This window comes from Artibeus jamaicensis, unplaced genomic scaffold (assembly GCF_021234435.1).
Source record: "Artibeus jamaicensis isolate MK-2021 breed Jamaican fruit bat unplaced genomic scaffold, CSHL_Jam_final contig_923, whole genome shotgun sequence".
NCBI lineage: Eukaryota > Metazoa > Chordata > Mammalia > Chiroptera > Phyllostomidae > Artibeus > Artibeus jamaicensis.
Genome location: NW_026522014.1, coordinates 12,552,856 through 12,569,977, shown reverse-complemented (window position 1 = coordinate 12,569,977; position 17,122 = coordinate 12,552,856).

Below are 17,122 nucleotides of genomic sequence, written 5' to 3'. Positions count from 1 at the left end.
AGGAGTTAAGGATAAACCACCTTCAGCAGGCACTGTTGCCCTGAAAAGCCTCGACCAGCCAGGCTGTGGAGATGGACTGAAATAATTATTTCACATGAATGAGTCACACTATTCCTGGCTTCAACTCTTCTCCGGTTCAAAATGAACAAATCAGTGTTGCAGGCAGGCATTTTAGAGAAATAAACATGAACTTTTGTTTCCTTCCATTTAGAAGCTAAAAAGGCAAGACAAAGGAAGGAGCCCTAAATAACTGCAAAAAAAATCTTGCTATAATTCATGATTACTGTTGGGCCTTTAAATTGCGCTCATGACTATGCCAATGTCCATATTTCCTGCTAATTGGACTTAAAAAGAGGCTCTGGTCGGAATTAAGAAGTGTCTGCACGCAATCCGAAGTGGGGGCAGTGTGCGGTAGGAAGCCAAGCCAGAGACCTTGAGGAAATCCAAAGTCAGAAGCTGATGAAAACATAGGAAAATCCCTAATTTAGGGGTGCACAGACAGAGCTATAGTTGGGCTCTGGGTAAAAAGAAACACACTATTTTGAAATAGGTCATATACAACACAGAGTGTCCCCTGTGATTTCAACACATACCAATGCATATTTGGGGCTCATATTATGGGACAACAAGTACATAATCCATGCATGTGTTGAGCCAACTGAATAGTACAGAAACGAGAGATCTAAAGTTTCGCATTTGCCTTGGCTTTCAGAACCATAGATCATAACCATTGCCTCATCACAGCAAAGTTTTAGGACCCATTTCTACTCACTCCTTTTCCTGTATGATCCCACCTCATAGAGTCTCTAAGTGAATTTGAGAATAACAGATACAAGTAAATGCTGAACTTATGAAGTAAGAAGAATTTGGGGTTTCCGGGTTACGTAGAAGCTTATAAGGCCAAACCTACTAGAAGGAAGCAAAGCTTGATTAAATCTAAAATTTAAATCCAAAGTTTTCTGCTCAGAACAAATATGGGAAAAGCCAATCCAGGTAAAGGATAAACAACAATTGCCCACAAATTCATGTGCCCAAGGAACAAGAGTCATTTATTAGGGATGGACTGCAGATTATTGGTGGCGTCATAGTGGACAAAGCCTAGGTTAGAAATATTCAGGCTGAGGCCAAATTATGGAGGAGCTAACCAATCTGTGCTATGGAAATTGAACTTTATCTTTTAAGTAGTGATGAGTGATTGAAGCCACTAATCTGGGATGGGGGAGGGTCCCATGTTTAAATACACACCTCAAAAATCTCACTCTGGTGACTATATGAAATACAGTTTGTAAGTAAGAAACAATAGAGGCAGGGGAAACCAGTCAGGAAAAGGTTAGTGTAACAGTTCAAGGGGAGGAAAAATAGGATTGTAGAATAAGCAGCAACAGTACAAGGACATAGGAGAGGATGGATTCGAGAATATTCAGGAGGAAGTAGGGCAGTACTTACGGAAATGGAATGAACATACTGGAAAGTGGTGGTGTTTTGACGTCTGGTCTGGAAGACAGGAGGAAAAGCGGATCTGCATGCACGGGAAAGATAGGCATGGGTATCTTTTAAAATGATTTGCTTGTGGGGCTTCTGGGTGGACTTGCCTGAGATCAGATGGAATTATTGATTACAGAATTAAATTCTATTATTCAGTTTGCTTTTTGCTGCAAGTGACACAAACCTGATTCAAACTGGTCTAAAAAAAATCAAGGATTCATTGGCCTTTGCAACAGGTGTAGTTGGATTCAGAGATCTAATCACTGTCCTTGGGTCTTTATCACTCAAACCCCATTGCTTCTGTTAGTGCGCAGGCTCCTTTCCACAAGGTGGTCAGATGGTTACAGACAGCCCCAATTCTCCACATTCATCCTTAGGAAGAGAGCACACCCTCCCCAACTTCTCTGTCAGGATTTCTGGACCCTGCTTTGTCATCCATCTGGTTCGTCATCCACCAATCATGTCACCGTGGCACAAAATGCTCAGATTGTTCCACTCTGGGTCACATTCCCAATTTGGGGGCCAGATCCCAGGTAAGGCCCTGACGGATCAGTCCCAGAAGATTATGTGGCATAAAGACTGGTGAGTCTTCACCAATGGGAAAACATTCATTGAATTTCCCATTCACTGAATGGCAAATGTTGCTTTTCATGAAACTCATTCTCACCATCACAAAGGAATGAGGTACTTTACCATTCCATTTAAGATTTGAAAGTTTTGATACCAAATGCTGTATCATAAGATGCAATACAACTCTAGAAATGGCAGTTCGGTGACTAGGAGCTTCTCCTGCAGATGTAGTTGAATTGCTAGACACTGGAGGAAAGAGATGGAGATTGAAACATGGGAACAAGGTGAGTCTTCTCTAAGTCAGTCCTGCTTCCTGTGTGGCACCCTATGCAATGTTAGGGGAATCAACACCTACCTCAAACACCAAAATACAAAGACTTTTATTTTTGACCTTTTAAGGAAGGCCTTAAAAGTTCAGTAACCAATTGGATGAACAAAGAGAATTCCTTGGAAACAATGTTTGGAACCAAAGCTCCCCCCACTCCTAACACAGAGAGGACACAAGACTGAGAGAAACCAGGGGGTGTGTTTAGAGGGGAGGAGGGGAGTTAGAGGAGGGGAGAAAATCACACCCCCTACCCTGGAAGCTAGGGAAAGGAGCTGCTTTTATTGAAGCTTCTGACTCTAGCCATCGCCAAGCAGGTGCTCGGTCAGATTGATTTTCCAAATAACTGAATTCCATCCCTCCCCTGGCTGGGGGCATGTCGTTTTGGAAGTAGTTTTAGAGCTGCCTGGGAATCCTGAGTTGGAAGTGCAAGCAGAGTCAGAGGAGACCCTGCCTGCCTTGGTTCCCTGAGGATCTTGACCGGATTGGCCCCACTCTGGGCTGGGCAATTCCATGGACGGTCCCAGCATCCTGAGAGCCAGCAGATGCAGGTGCCTGAGTGGGTTTACCGGGAGCAATGAGTTTCCAGGGAGCAATGCAGCCTGGGAGAGGGCAATGTCCTGGAACCTCAGCTGCAGAGTGAGCACAGGGGCAAGCTTCAAGGGTCCAGTGGGAACCAGGTAGGGCCGTGTCTATTTTCTGATTTATAACTTAAAAATATGCAGGCGTGCAGTAGACAGGCCCCTTGCTCTGCAAATACGAGGAGCAAGCCTGTCTCTAGCATTTACCAATTCAGAGGCTTTTATAGTGTAATAAATAGCAAATTTAAAGTAAATCTAAGTTTGATCCAGGTGCAAAGAGAAATGTTTGTTTTCCCAAAGAAGATTTACTGTTACTGAAGGAAAACATAGTCTCAATGTCACTGAATTTGCCTTTTAAATAGGTTTTCTATTTCTCTGTAGGATAGCCCACCATAAAGACATTTACAAGGTGTCTTTTATATTCCATTTGGTTTGAATATTTTAAAACCTTGTATTTGTTATTTATTTATTTATTTATTTAGTATTTTTATGCTATGGAGTGGATTTTCAAGAATTTAGGGGAAATTAAACAACAAAGCAAACAAGCAAGCAGAAAAAAAAAACAAAGACACTGAAATAGAGAACAAGGGGACAGTGACCAGAGGGGAGAGGGAAGGGAATTTAAGGGGGAAAAAGGGGGAGGGATTTGGAGGAACAAATAGGAAGGACACAGGGATGAGAACTAAGGGGGGTGGAAATGGGAGGGAGGTGGGGAGCACAGGGCGGGGGTGGCTGGGATGAGAGAAATAGACAAAAAACTGTACTTGAAAAATAACTAAATAAAATTTTTTAAAAATTAAAAAAAAAAAAGAATTTAGGGGAAATTTCACCCACAGGGAAGAAATGGATTGACCTTTCTGTGATCATCAAACAAGAACAAATTAGGTTTTTGTTGGTGTCACCTTTTAGAGTCAGCTGTTTTCGTGCTCTTTGTAAGTGATCTCTGCCTGAGCCTCCCATTAGCCAATCTGTGGCCCAGCCATTCAGCGTCCAGGACCTCCTCCCTGTCGGAAGCCGATTTCCTGACACACCCCCTTCGGCCACAGGATTCCCTACCCCCTCTCAGGGCCTCTGCCCTGGGTTATGTCAGAGCTTATAAATGCGAGGGGACAACAGGTTTGCAATCTACTTCAACTGGCAATGTTATTTCAACTCTAACAAGTGCTCCCAGACAGAGTGAGTATACTGGGTGCTAGACTAATGGATAATAGAATAATTAGACAAATAAAGTAGGAGATAATAGGCTGCTTTAACATAATGTATTTGGACTGGTGTTGGTTTCCCATGTGAGAAATTGTGTTAAAGTTTTCGAAACTATTTGAAATCTGTAGATGTTTTCAGTTTTCATAACCTCAAGAACAGATGTCGGAAAGCCTCACAGTGCTTTTCTACAAGTGGAGAGACTCGGAGCAGTGTCTGCAGAGCACAGCTGCCTCCAGTTGGGTTCTTTACGGCTTGTAGTATGTCCACTGTTACAGACAGTGGGTGGAGGCAGCGGCTGAAGGAAAGCCCAGTGTCCTACCATGAGGGAACTTCTATCACAACTTCCTCCGTGACTGAGCAGAACCTCCAGAGAATAGAAAATCTGTAGCCACAGAATGCTCCTGAGGCATTTCTGACCAATAAGAATGTTTAATTTTGATGACCCTTGCATAAAAAAAAATTCTGGTAACAAATCCACACATCTAAGTGCTGTCAAAATCACATTGAGTTTGGGTTCTGATCCATCTGCATCCTTACTAGCTGTGTATTCTCAAAGGAATTAGCCATTTCTTCTCTGGATTAGGGAAAAAAAACACAGACCAAGGGGGAATGGTCTGAGGAAGAAGTAAAGGAAATACTGATGTTATTTAATACTGATGCGCAGAATCTGATGTTATCAGATTATCAGATTATTATTGGTTTTCAACACTAGTTATATGTCTGACTATGACTTTCACTTGTTTAGTTCAACATAAAAAAATTAATACTATTCCAATTAATAGTACTTGACATCTGATACCTGTGCCCTCTTTTAAAAAGCAGTAACTCACCTGAAGTATTAGAGATGAAAATATAATTAATGCAATTTAATTTTATACCATATATTCAGTTATATCTAGCTATGACTGCAAATATAATACCTTCTCATTTCATTAAATTTTTTGTCTGCTTAATATTGCTTTAATAGAAATATATATTCATATGTTAAAATCTCGACAGTTTCATTCCAATTATTTTAGATTAAGATACTATTTTTCTCCACAGTTACTTTATTATGCATTATTAATCTTTCACATCAGACCAACTAAATTTCTTTCTGGGCTCTCATTTAGTAACTCAAATTTAGCATCTTCCCCAAATAACCTCAAGTTTATTACCCTTCCTTGGATCTTACCCCAAAACAGCTATTGCTATTGATTTTGTTATTCCTGCTAATGGTTGCATTTTTCACATGTCACCTAGCCTTGAATTTTCCTCTCTTCCCTTCAATGTCTTATCCAAAATGCTGCTAAGTTATTAAAAAGTTAATTTGAAAACATGGTGACATGGACTGTATACACATTATATGCTTATATGTGCATGTATGTCAATGTGCACATACATGAGAGCACATACATGGAGAGTTATCTGTGTGTGTACAAGCTAACACAAATATGTGTATATGCACACATAAGCTAGCTCTTCATATATGTACTATAATGTGTATGTGTGTGTGAATATCTATCTGTCTACCTAAATAGCTAGTATTTATTGAATGATTACTATATAAGATGTGCAGAACCTGTATTACACAATACAGGATTAATGTTTTTTATTCTAATCTTCCAATAAACCTATGAAGTGTATACTATAATTACTCCCATTTTTCAGATAAAGAAAATGTGGCTGGGACTTATTTAAACTCAAACAAACCAACAACAACAACAAAAGAGCTGGGTTTTGAATCCAGACCAGTCTGACTCCAGAAACTTCATGCTTCACCACCTAATGTTTCTCAAATTTATTCCATCCCTCTCAACCACAATGTCCTTCTGCTCTTGAACTGCTATTAACCTCTGTTACATTTTGCCCTTAATGGGTTTCTTTACCAGGTGTTTTGCCCCTCAGTGCAATTTACACTTACACTATGTGGATCGACCTCCTAAAACATGACTCTGATTTTGTCTTTCTTCTACTTAAAATGGTTTCTTGGTTTGCAAATTCCTTGCTAACTTTCTTCTGTTATTGTCGGGGTTCTCCAGAAAAAATGAATATATATATATGTGTGTGTGTGTGTGTGTGTGCATGTGTGTGTAAAAACTGAATATAGATATTAATCTGTCCAGAAAAAGTCCAGCCATTGTTAATATAATGAGATTGGTTTGCACAATATCTATGTAACCTGGCAACCAAAGAGAGTGGCTGGAATGCACATGTGTGAACAATGATGACCTCACTGTACTAGTCAGTGGGGGTGGCAGACTCTGTTGGGTGAGCATGTGTACTGTGTAGCACTGAAAATGACTGAGCAAGTAGAGCAATGGATCTGCATCAAATTTTGCATTAAGCTTGAACTTTCTTCCACAGAAACTATTGAAATGATTCAGAAGCCTGCAGCTGTGGGCAATTGATGACTGGCAGCTTCATTATTACAACACACCTGCTTGTGCATCATGTCTCATGCAGAGTTTTTGGTGAAATATCAAATTACCCAGGTGACTCAGTGCCCTTACAGCCCAAATTTGGTGCCTTGCAACTTTTGGCTTTTCCCCAAACTAAAACAAAAGGGATGAGGCTTCAGACCATTGATGAGATTCAGGAAAATATGACAGGGCAGTTGATGGTGATTGGGAGAACTGTGTGAGGTCCCAAGTGGACTTTGAAGGGGACTGAGGTGTCATTGTCCTGTGTACAATGTCTCTTGTATCTTGTATCTTCTTCAGTAAATGCCTCTATTTTTCATAGAGCATGGTTGTATACTTTCTGGACAGATCTCACATGTTTGGCAGTGAAATATATACATTGGAAAAGAATGAAATAAAATCCACCAACATATTAACAGGTACTATTTTTCAAGTGATATGTTAAATTATCTTCTTTTTATATTTTCTCTGTAGCTTTTGGCTAATGAGTGGCTGGATACTTTCTGGACAGACCACGAGATAGCTAGCTAGCTAGACAGACAGACTCTTGCAATCGTGGAGTTTGGCAAGTCCAATATGTGCAGAGTCCAATATCTGATAAGTCCAGTATCTGCAGAGTAGGCTGACAGCTGGACACTGAAGGATGAGCTGATTCTACAGTTTAAGTCTGAGGTGGTCAGGCTGAAGACACCAGGAGAACAAATGTTGCAGGTGAAACCCAAAGGCAGCCTCCTGCAGAGTTTCTTCTTGCTCAGGAAGTTCAGCCATTTGTTTAATTTAGGCCTTCAGCTGAGTGATGAAGGCCCATCTACACTGTGGAATGCAATCCATTGATTCGAAATTAACCAATTTATTCCCTGGCTCAGTGATTTGAGTGCCAGCCTGTGAACCAAAGGGTCACTGGCTCAATTCCCAGTCAGGGCACGTGCCTGGCTTGCAGGCTAGGCCCCCAGTAGGGTGTGTGGGAGAATCAACTGCACAATGATGTTTCTCTCCCTCTCTTTCTCCCTCCCTTGCCCTTTCTCTAAATATAAATAAATAAAATCTTTAAAAAAATCAACCAATGTAAATATTAACATTACCCAGAATGCTTTACCAAAATATCTGGGCACCTTGGCCCAGTCAATTTGATACATAAAATTAACCATTATGATTATTATTTCACAAGTTCCTTATCATTCATCAAAACTGAGGACTTGTAAATCCTGAGCCTGCCCCATTCTTTCATATCTTTTTCCTTTTGTGGTGCTATTCCTTTTGCTTGAAAAACTCCCTCCTATCTCTCACCTTATTATTCAAAACAGACATGTTTGAATGAATAAAGAGGTAAATATAATAAGAAAATAAAAATAGTGCTCTCAATATTAAAGTATTGCCTGAAGTCATAATTAAATAAAGATTTTTATCAAATGTTAACCCATCCAGTCTTAGAAGTTCTATTAGAAGTATTAGAAGGTATTAGAAGTTCTCTTGCCACCAGGGACTGTAGCTTAAAAATTGTTTTCTGTTTTGTGCTTGATCATCTGTGGATGAATACAACCTCTAAGACAATGGTCCTCGAGTGTGGTCTTTGGATCAGCAGCAGGAGCATAGCTTGGGGAGCATTTGTTCAAAATGCAAAACTTCAGGCTCCATCCCAGGCCTATTGAATCACAGTCTGTGGAGGTGGGCCCAGCAGTCTGTATTCCCACACCTTATCAGTAAGTCTGAGACCCCCTGCCCTGGGGATCCTGTCCTTCAAATTGCACTGAGAGACAAAACACATGAAAGGAAACACAGTAACAGGAAAATGCAGTAGAAGTAATGAGAGTTCGCACACTTGAAGGGGCATTGTGATTAGAAGTGATGAAATGGATGTGAAGAGCAATAGGTGGTCAAGTGCTTATGTACTAAGCCAGTCCCATCTGTCTTTGAAAGCCCAGCTCTTTCCTTTCCTAATTATATGGGTTTAGATAAGTTCCATAAACGCTTTTCTTATCTGAAAGCTGATTGTGTGGTGTCAGAAAAACAAAAAAGAGTTCCAGTGTCGCCCTCGGCCCCATAGGGACAGTTTTACCAAAAAATAATTGTGCAGGGAATAGTTTGGAGGACACATGCCTGGAGAAATTAACTGACCCAAGAAAAAAGGCCTCCATGAGTTATACCTGGGGGCTCCCCTATGAAATGGCCTAGCCAGTGCGCCCCACATGCAGCCAACCAATACACGGGCTCTGCGTTCTTCATCCAGTTTTCGTGGTACACCGTTCATGTACAACAACTGCCAAGAACTGCTAAACAGGTTAGTAAAACCCTTAGTAGAAAGGAAAGCATTGCAACGGCAATGAAGAAAAGAAATAAATTGGACAAGACAGAGCAATGTAGGAAATAAACTTTAAAAAATATAAACTTTATGCTGGCCTGCGAACCACACGATCATGGTTCAATTCCCAGTCAGGGCACATGCCTGGGTTGCAGGCCAGTTCCCGGCAGGGGACTCACGAAAGGCAACCATACATTGATATTTCTCTCCCTCTCTCTTTCCCTTCACCTGAAAAGATAAATAAATAAAATCTTTAAAAAATATATAAACTTCAGCCCTGAAAAGTAATGGCTCCAGTGCTTGTTTGCTCGGCCTCTTTCCTGGTGGAGAAGGATGCCCTGGAATAAAGTGGAAGAGTCTCTCTCTCAAATGTCATAGCATGTCAGGACTTAACCCCACACCGATCTTCCTCACAGAATCTGGCAAAGATAATCCACTCTAGTCTCTATTCTAAATGATGAACACACCCCCTGAGCGTATTCATAAGATGTTACATCCATCAGGGTCTCTCCACTGTAGCACTGATTTTATACATGTGGAAATGAAGGGACTTAATGTGATTTGCGATCATTTGTGAGCCACCAGATCTAGGTTCCTGACACTCATGTTGCTGCTTGGTTTGGTAGTCCAAAATAACCACATGGTTGTACTTGATTGTCCTGTCCTGTGAGTTTAACAACCTGCTTTTCTATATTAAGAGAACACTATGAAGAAAGTTAGTAACTAAAGTACTTTGAATCCTTCCTAATAAATTTCCTAAGTGCCAGTATCATTACAAAGTCCAAGTCGAGTATTATTTAAAGTTAGCTCTAACTGCAATAGGGAAAAGAAGCAGTTGAGTGAATCTATGTGTTAACATTAAATATGTATAGAAAAAAACCATTTTGATCTCAGTCAAAATGGCTACAAAGTGTTTGTAATTGTTTACATAAAGTTTTAGGCCCCAATAAAAAAACTAGATCTAGCTGTATAATCTACATATGGTTAATTATAGGAAAGGATCAGTGAAGAAATGATAACTTCCAAATACTGTGAGAATTAAGGTTTAAAACATTTTGGAAATGATTTTCCTGTTCACAGCCTATATAGGTAGTTCCATTCTGAATGGTATTATTTAAGTATAACTAAATCAATCACTTTATCACAAACTGGGCATTTGAAAAAAATTCTTATTAAATAGTCATTGCTTAAAGTTAAAAGGTAAATTCTTACAGATGTTTACCTTTAGGGAAAAGAAATTATTGATCAAAGTTTCATAGCATTTTTTGGGAGGTGCTCTCAAGGTTATGAAGGAATTGGAGGAGAGACATGTTCTTTGGGCAGATGAGTTCTATCTTCGCCATCAGCCCTGGACTTTACAATGAGATCCTGAAATACAACACCTCATTTCCCTTCACTTTGGCATGTCACAAACAAGAAATGCATTTTTGCAGTTCTTCCTATAATTAACTGTTTACTATAGTCATCCCTCAGTATCTGCAGGATTGATTCCAGGATACTCCACAGATACTGAACTCTGCAGATGCTCAAGTCCCCTGTATAAAATGGCATATAACCTATGTTTGCATACAACCTATGCAAATCCTCCTGAACACTTTAAATAATCTCTACTGATAATACCTAATACAATTGAAATGCTATGTAAATAGTGGTTATATCATATTATTTTGGAAATGACGACTAAAATGGTCTATATATGTTCAGTACAGATGCCTAATATATGTCAGCAACAACATAACCATTTTTTCATTTTTCCCAAATACATATTTTTAAGTTTATTTTGTATTGTATTGTTCTCCTTTACCACTTATCTCCTTTATACCCTCTTCCATCTCCACGCCCCTGCAATCACCACACTGTTGCTCTTGTCCGTGAGTATTTTAGATCTGTGTTTGGTTGGATTTTGCAGATGTGAACCCTGCCAGATACTAAGTGTCAACTGTATTTTTTCTCATTTAAATCTTATTATATAACATTGTAGTGTGGGGACCAGAGGGCTGTACAGGAAAGCACATCAAGCTTATTTGTTATGTCAGTAGTAACTCTCCAGTTATGCTTCTTCACCTGAAATGTGAAGCGGGGAGGAACGAGCATTACCACCCCGGAGATCTCTCTGCAGTTGTGGAAACAATCGACCATCTGTACTGTCCAATACCATAGCCACCAGCCACCCTGAAATGTGGCTAGGTTTGCTCAGGAGTGAATTTTTCTGATTTTTGTTAATTTTTATTAATTTAAATTTAAGTAGCCACATGTGGGTAATGATTTGACAATCTCTTGAGAGTTTTATCATTTAATTCCTTTTTGATTCTGTGTGATAGTGTTTAATTCAAGTCATGTAACCAGAGAAGTTAGAAACATATCTTTACAGAAGTTCTGTTAAGTCAGATTATAGAATTATAATGGAATTTTCTGGAAAACATGTGAATTCATGTTTGGTATAAAATATTGTTATGTGATAAAATTAGTCCACAATTAATAATGAGGAGCAATGCGCATGATTTGATTTACAACATGATTAAGGAGAATGGATTCCTATGTTGGACAGAGGTAGGTCCAGAAGTCACATTTGTGGCTGTGTGACTCTGGGCATGTCCCCTTAGCTGCTACCCCCTTCATTTCTGCATCAGCAAAATAGTTAAAAATAAATACAGGGTGGGTAAAGGGGGGTTCATAGTTGTTCATATGAACAATAATATAATAATCAATAAGTAAGGATAGAATTATTATTTATGCACTGAGATGTACACACTTGTTTCTGTAACATTGCTTTTGTCCACCCTGCATTTTATCAGTGTCATTATGAACACCAAACAGGGTAATGCCTGTGAAACACTTGGAATGTTCTCTGACACATAGCAGACCTTCAAGGTTGTGTAGTCTTCTCCCCATAATTTTTTAAAGTTAATTAAAAATACTTTCTACACAATTTTTATTATAATCTGGAGGGTAATCACTTGTTTTCATTCCTTATTGAATGCTTTTTTTAAAGCTGAAAACACAACAATAAAAACCACAATGAAGTATAAATCACAAATCAAAGCAGGGCAGAGCTCAAACACTGACCAATAAAATATATAGCTTCTTCACCTCGAAGACCCTTCTCTCTAAATCAAGACATTAAAGGATTTCTCCATCCATTGTCTACTGGCAAGGAAACCACACCTATTTGTTTTCCCGCTTGTCTCTCTTTGTTCCTGGTGCTCACCCCTGGGGGTATGAGCACCCACCCTCCGAGGAGACCCCATCATTTAAGTAAGGATCTGGGGCTACTGAGCTGCTCGCAGTTCCTTGCCTCCACAGGACTGCCAGATTCATGGACACAACCTCCTGCTTGGTGTGGGCTGTGCTCAGGCAGCCACAGTGCCGGCAGCTGTGTGGGGTCCGTTCTCACCATGGGCCTCTTATCCATTGCTGAAGTATTCTTGGAAAGTCAAGTTCCAAAGCTAAACAAACAGTACTGATAAATTCTGCAACAATATGCATTGCCATTTTATAGCATGGTTGTTTAAGGGGGGTTTAGGGGGAGCAAAACATACCCACTAATATTCACACACAACTGCAACAACATCACCAGGCTTAGTAAAATTAGACCCATACTGATGCAGCATTCTCACATGAGGTGATATTCCACAGGGATCCTCAGTTTAAGGAGGCCACAGTCTCCTGCAATTGTTTGCTCTTCTATTTCTAATCACCAGCCAGCTCTCGGAGGCTCCTGGTGACGCCCCATCTGCCTGATAGACTACCTCCTCAGGCCTTCCAGTATTTTCAAGGTCTGTGAAAAAATTTTTTTCTGTGAACCTTGTGCAGCATGATTTAAGCAGGAAAATTAGTCAATGAATATTTCTGCAAGTAAGAACTATCGTAAAAATCACACATTGAGGAGTCAGGTCGTAAGATGTTGGACAGGCATAGGTCTTGGTTTGTGCTTAAATGTGCAAATATTCCTCTGTTTGGGGGGTAGAAGGTGGGCTGCTTCCTTTAGAAACGTTTTCTGGTAGTTTAATCCCTCTTACATACAAGAAGCACAGCTCAATTCAGTGGCAACTTGAAAACGTGTGACAGATGTATAATAAAATGCTCACACTGAGGGCTCAGAAGGAAAATTAAATGTTTCTAAGTAGGAGACCTCAGGCAGTCATTTTTTCCACACTTCCCTGTATGTGCTACAAACTCTGGAATGTACTGAGGAATGCATATTAAATGATTGAGGGTAGACATTTTTTCCTCATATTTTATTGCATTTATAAGGAATATAAAATCACTAGGTTTATCCTATCCATAGATTTATATAGAAATGAAATAACATGGTTGATTCATAATGGAGAAAACTTATTTTCTCCCTGAGAAAAATCACATATAGTTAATGCTAATTTTAATGAAACATTTAAAACCCCAAGTTTGGTTTAGGATGGAGTACTGGAAATTAAAACACATCTTCCCTGTGTGTAGTGGGGTACAGTAGTACCTCATTAAAAGATGAGGCACTGTTAAAAGATGAGGTGCTCCATGTAAAAGAAATACCTAGATGCTTCAATCTGATTGTTTTATGTGTAAGCTGAAAAAAAAATATTTTTCTGAACTTCTTTAAAAATATTAGATGTTGCCTTCATATGCTACGACTTCTGAGTATAATTTAACTGGGTCTGAAACTGAACTTGGCCACTCAGTCAGTTAGTTACCCAACATTGGCAAGTTAGTAAAATCCAACTCGACCATTTACCAGTTTTATAATTTGGCAAATTCATTAGCCTGTTTTCTCATCTGTCAACTAGAGATAATTATATATCTATGTCACAGTTCAAAGTAGTGAATCTATATAAAACACCTTGTAAAACATGAAACGCATAGACCTACCAAGCAAAGGCCCCTGGCCAGGCCTCTGGGTTCTGCAGCCAGACGGTCTGGATTCTAATGCCATCTTTGCCACCACCTAGCAAGGAAACTTGAGCAGTCTTCTTAATTAACCTCACTGGGCCTCAGTTTCCACATCTGTAAAATGGGGACAATCACAGTCCATGAGGCTTAAATAAGTAGTTCACGTAAAGCCCTTAAAGCAATGACTTCCATGTATACGCAGTGTTCATTCGAATTCACTATGATTATTAGTAAATGTTTTCTGAAGCATATCTGAGTGATCCAGCTGTGTACAACTTTGGCAGGGGTGTGTGTATATGTGTGAGGGGTGTATTGCATTTTTTTTCTCTAGTTATTTATGTTTGGCTATTTCACTAATATATTTGTATGTATCAGCTATAAAAAAGGTCTCTGAGGTAGGTCAGAATCTAGGTCAGCAAAAAATTAATCTATGATTTAAAAAAGAAAATCAGAGCAGTAATTGCCTCTGGAGAAATGGTGGTGGGGACCAATGGGGACAAGAGTGGCGAAACATTGCAGGGGAACGTGGTAATGGGCACTTATGTGCTTGAGTACAAGGGGAGGTTTCTCAGAGATGGGAAAGCAGAAATTCCTGGAGCTGGGGGTGTTTCTCCCACAATGGGGAGAGTATTTCTACCAATAGCAAGGATTCCCAAAGTGCTGTTTTCCAGAGAACTGGCAGAGTTAATAGCCTGGTGGAACTAGAGAGGGTCTACCGTAAGTGCCAAGGCTGTACACCAAGGCAAGGATCCTGGGTCCCCACTTTGCACACAAGCAGCCTTCTCCAAGGGATCAGTCTTAAACAGTAAGTACATCAGTAGGGACAGGTGTGGACTGAAGACCAGAAAGGACTCCCTGAATGGGTTAACTTCTGTGAGTCCCTGGGGTTTTTTCATGACTTGGAAGGGGTAAATACTCCAATGGGCTGAGACTGAATTTTATACTGTTCTGGTAAGTGAGGTCTCAATCAGAGCAGAAAGATTAAGTCATCTTCTGGGTCCTCAACTTTAAGTTTATGCTGAAAAATTTAACTCTGCTTTAGAGAGATTGGGTTCATGTGTGTGGCCCGGAAGGCAAACACATCACAAATGCATGCAAGTTTTACAGAAGTCAGTGTCAGCTCTGTGTAAAAAATAGTTCCTAAGGGAGCTGTAAAACCAGTAGGGGTAATGTGTTCATCAGCTAATATACATGTTCTGGTTCAGTTAAAATTTGATATTCTCTTCGCAAATTAATAAATGGCATTCTGAGACATTAACACAAAAGTAAAAACAGAATAGGCTGCTGCCGTGAACTTACCTTAATTGGTTTAGTCCTTTAGAATGATTGGGTTCCTCTTATTGTGGGAATTGTATACACACACCACACACACATATTCATCACATTGCATACCTTAAACTTTCACAGTGTCATATGTCATAAATTTCAATAAATCTGGAAAAGATAATCATTGGATTCCTTTGGGTAGATATCTATAGCCCCCAAACCCTACTACTATTTGCTGTGTTATTATAAAACAAGTCTCAGGCCCAATCTGGCCACACATATTCACTAGCAAACACTCACAAATAAGGAACATGAAAACTTGACAAAGTCTGTTGTTCTTTTGGACATTGTTACAATGAATTTAAAGAAAAGAATCCTGTGAAGCAAATACAAACACATTTCAGCAGCGGAACTGCTAGTGTGCTAGTCAGGATGTGGCACAAAACCCTAAGCCTAGGGTACCATTTCGAACAGCTGAGCTAATAATCCAAGATTCTCATGCCTCATCAACCAAAAGCAGAGACGATCATTCCATGTTATCTTGTATAATACCCATTTTGTCACGGAAAACTCACTGCTAACTTTCCTTAGGCTAATTATCCTATCACCTGACACTGAGCAGGAGATGGAGACTCAGCACGATGGGGTGAGTTGAGACCAGCGTCTGCAGTGCAGGTTCCTTCTGAGCAGGGTTTTCCATGTAGTAGTCCACCATCCCTGAGATGTGTCGTCTTAAGTGGGATTCTTCAAATTAATTAAATGTTCCTAGGGCACAGATTAAAACTAGCGTGCACATTTATGTCACTTTATTTAAACTGAAGGGATCTCAGAAAAATTATGTAAAATAGCGATCTGCTTCAGGAAGCCAGAGTCCTTGTTAAAGCAACCAAGCAGATGCAGTAAGGTCAGCAGTTACGGTCTCTGTCGGTGGACAGAATCCCTTCACCAGGTCCTTTAGATTCTCATCCATTCTAAAGTTCGTTTTTTTTTTTACCGAAGTTCACACATCTAGTGTGGAAACTAGGAATGGATACTGCTTCCCCTTTTGATCAGAGATTTTCATTCATGTGGGCTACTTATTAATCATTTCTGGTTAAGTGCTATAATTCAAACACCCATCATTTTTCTTACAGAAGAGCATTTAAACCTTCCTTTATTATCAATCTCATTGTTGTGACTTTTATGGTAGTCTTAAGCATTTTATTTATGCTGCAGACTAATGGCAAATCACAGTTCTATGGAAAACGAGTAACAAATATGGTATTAACTTCCTCTAAAATATTAAATAAGAATAACTTTTAACATTCACTAAAGTTACAAGTTAGCCTTCTAGTTCCTTCACAGCTGACTGTACAGTAATTGGGGTATTTGTAATCTTTCATAATGGCCATATAAAATACCTATATCTCTTATTTCCCTACAGATTAAAAATATAAATTTTAATATATACAAATAAGATAAAAAGTTTACTTATAAGTAGTTATTTTATCCTGTTAATTTAAAATATAAAATTAAGCATCACAATTCTAATTTTAGAATTTAGTGGAAAATAAATATTATGGCTGAATGATATCCTTGGTAAAGTCACCATTTTAAAACAAGTAACATTGCTTATCTCAGAAAAGGAAGATAAAAAATATGAACAGTAAAATGACAACAAACTCACAGCTATTAACAACTAAACCTAAAAAAACAAAAACAAAAACAAAACAGCAGAAGCAGAAATCAAGAAAAAAAATTCCATTTGATATAGCGAAAAGAAAAAGAAAATACCTAGGAATGAACCTAACCAAGGAGGTAAAAGACCTGGATACAGAAAACTACACAACATTGAAGAAAGAAATCAAGGAAGACACAGACAAATGGAAACATATACCTTGTTCATGGATTGGAAGAATTAACATCATCAAAATGTCCATACTACCCAAAGCAATTTACAGATTCAATGCAATACCTATTAAAGTACCAATGGCATATTTCACAGACATAGAACAAACACTTCAAAAATTTATATGGAACCATAAATGACCCTGAATTGCAGCTGCAATTTTGAGAAAGAAGAACAAAGTAGGGGGGATCACAATACCTGATATCAAACTGTATTACAAGG